Source organism: Thalia democratica, chromosome 3 (assembly GCF_965202585.1).
Source record: "Thalia democratica chromosome 3, ktThaDemo2.hap1.1, whole genome shotgun sequence".
NCBI classification, from domain to species: Eukaryota; Metazoa; Chordata; class Thaliacea; order Salpida; family Salpidae; genus Thalia; species Thalia democratica.
In genome coordinates, this window is record NC_139167.1 from 100,904,810 (window position 1) to 100,908,503 (window position 3,694).

Genomic DNA, 3,694 nt, shown 5'->3' on the forward strand with positions numbered 1-3,694 from the left:
AGCACTCTTACACAAACAATTCTTGACTAAAACAGTTAAAACTTTGCAAATATGTTGTTTAATGTATTGGCTACGACACGCTTTTTTTATTTTTGCTTAAAATTGTTTAGAAAAAATTTTACAGTCTTCTGAACTTTTTACATTAAAAAACACCTATGCTTGCTTTCGTCAATGTATAATCCATACGTTTTAGCACTCTTACACAAACAATTCTTGACTAAAACAGTTAAAACTTTGCAAACATGTTGTTTAATGTATTGGCTACGACACGCTTTTTTTATTTTTGCTTAAAATTGTTTAGAAAAAATTTTACGGCCTTCTGAACTTTTTACATTAAAAAACACCTATGCTTGCTTTCGTCAATGTATACTCCATACGTTTTAGCACTCTTACACAAACAATTCTTGACTAAAACAGTTAAAACTTTGCAAATATGTTGTTTAATGTATTAGCTACGACACGCTTTTTTTATTTTTGCTTAAAATTGTTTAGAAAAAATTTTACGGTCTTCTGAACTTTTTACATTAAAAAACACCTATGCTTGCTTTCGTCAATGTATAATCCATACGTTTTAGCACTCTTACACAAACAATTCTTGACTAAAACAGTTAAAACTTTGCAAATATGTTGTTTAATGTATTGGCTACGACACACTTTTTTTATTTTTGCTTAAAATTGTTTAGAAAAAAATTTACAGTCTTCTGAACTTTTTACATTAAAAAACACCTATGCTTGCTTTCGTCAATGTATAATCCATACGTTTTAGCACTCTTACACAAACAATTCTTGACTAAAACAGTTAAAACTTTGCAAATATGTTGTTTAATGTATTGGCTACGACACGCTTTTTTTATTTTTGCTTAAAATTGTTTAGAAAAAATTTTACGGTCTTCTTAACTTTTTACATTAAAAAACACCTATGCTTGCTTTCGTCAATGTATAATCCATACGTTTTAGCACTCTTACACAAACAATTCTTGACTAAAACAGTTAAAACTTTGCAAATATGTTGTTTAATGTATTGGCTACGACACGCATTTTTCATTTTTGCTTAAAATTGTTTAGAAAAAATTTTACAGTCTTCTGAACTTTTTACTAGTCAATGTATAATCCATACGTTTTAGCACTCTTACACAAACAATTCTTGACTAAAACAGTTAAAACTTTGCAAATATGTTGTTTAATGTATTGGCTACGACACGCTTTTTTTTATTTTTGCTTAAAATTGCTTAGAAAAAATTTTACGGTCTTCTGAACTTTTTACATTAAAAAACACCTATGCTTGCTTTCGTCAATGTATAATCCATACGTTTTAGCACTCTTACACAAACAATTCTTGACTAAAACAGTTAAAACTTTGCAAATATGTTGTTTAATGTATTGGCTACGACACGCTTTTTTTATTTTTGCTTAAAATTGTTTAGAAAAAATTTTACAGTCTTCTGAACTTTTTACATTAAAAAACACCTATGCTTGCTTTCGTCAAAGTATAATCCATACGTTTTAGCACTCTGACAAAAACAATTCTTGACTAAAACAGTTAAAACTTTGCAAATATGTTGTTTAATGTATTGGCTACGACACGCTTTTTTTATTTTTGCTTAAAATTGTTTAGAAAAAATTTTACAGTCTTCTGAACTTTTTACATTAAAAAACACCTATGCTTGCTTTCGTCAATGTATAATCCATACGTTTTCGCACTCTTACACAAACAATTCTTGACTAAAACAGTTAAAACTTTGCAAATATGTTGTTTAATGTATTGGCTACGACAAGTTTTTTTTATTTTTGCTTAAAATTGTTTAGAAATAATTTTACGGTCTTCTGAACTTTTTACATTAAAAAACACCTATGCTTGCTTTCGTCAATGTATAATCCATACGTTTTAGCACTCTTACACAAACAATTCTTGACTAAAACAGTGAAAACTTTGCAAATATGTTGTTTAATGTATTGGCTACGACACGCTTTTTTTATTTTTGCTTAAAATTGTTTAGAAAAAATTTTACGGTCTTCTGAACTTTTTACATTAAAAAACACCTATGCTTGCTTTCGTCAATGTATAATCCATACGTTTTAGCACTCTTACACAAACAATTCTTGACTAAAACAGTTAAAACTTTGCAAATATGTTGTTTAATGTATTGGCTACGACACGCTTTTTTTATTTTTGCTTAAAATTGTTTAGAAAAAATTTTACAGTCTTCTGAACTTTTTACATTAAAAAACACCTATGCTTGCTTTCGTCAAAGTATAATCCATACGTTTTAGCACTCTTACACAAACAATTCTTGACTAAAACAGTTAAAACTTTGCAAATATGTTGTTTAATGTATTGGCTACGACACGCTTTTTTTATTTTTGCTAAAAATTGTTTAGAAAAAATTTTACGGTCTTCTGAACTTTTTACATTAAAAAACACCTTTGCTTGCTTTCGTCAATGTATAATCCATACGTTTTAGCACTCTTACACAAACAATTCTTGACTAAAACAGTTAAAACTTTGCAAATATGTTGTTTAATGTATAGGCTACAACACGCTTTTTTTATTTTTGCTTAAAATTGTTTAGAAAAAATTTTACAGTCTTCTGAACTTTTTACATTAAAAAACACCTATGCTTGCTTTCGTCAATGTATAATCCATACGTTTTAGTACTCTTACACAAACAATTCTTGATAAAACAGTTAAAACTTTGCAAATATGTTGTTTAATGTATTGGCTACGACACGCTTTTTTTATTTTTGCTCAAAATTGTTTAGAAAAAATTTTACAGTCTTATGAACTTTTTACATTAAAAAACACCTATGCTTGCTTTCGTCAATGTATAATCCATACGTTTTAGCACTCTTACACAAACAATTCTTGACTAAAACAGTTAAAACTTTGCAAATATGTTGTTTAATGTATTGGCTACGACACGCTTTTTTTATTTTTGCTTAAAATTGTTTAGAAAAAATTTTACGGTCTTCTGAACTTTTTTTATTAAAAAACACCTATGCTTGCTTTCGTCAATGTATAATCCATAAGTTTTAGCACTCTTACACAAACAATTCTTGACTAAAACAGTTAAAACTTTGCAAATATGTTGTTTAATGTATTGGATACGACACGCTTTTTTTATTTTTGCTTAAAATTGTTTAGAAAAAATTTTACAGTCTTCTGAACTTTTTACATTAAAAAACACTTATGCTTGCTTTCGTCAATGTATAATCCATACGTTTAGCACTCTTACACAAACAATTCTTGACTAAAACAGTTAAAACTTTGCAAATATGTTGTTTAATGTATTGGCTACGACAAGCTTTTTTATTTTTGCTTAAAATTGTTTTGAAAAAATTTTACGGTCTTCTGAACTTTTTACATTAAAAAACACCTATGCTTGCTTTCGTCAATGTATAATCCATACGTTTTAGCACTCTTACACAAACAATTCTTGACTAAAACAGTTAAAACTTTGCAAATATGTTGTTTAATGTATTGGCTACGACACGCTTTTTTTTATTTTTGCTTAAAATTGTTTAGAAAAAATTTTACAGTCTTCTGAACTTTTTACATTGAAAAACACCTATGCTTGCTTTCGTCAAAGTATAATCCATACGTTTTAGCACTCTGAAAAAAACAATTCTTGACTAAAACAGTTAAAACTTTGCAAATATGTTGTTTAATGTATTGGCTACGACACGCTTTTTTTAT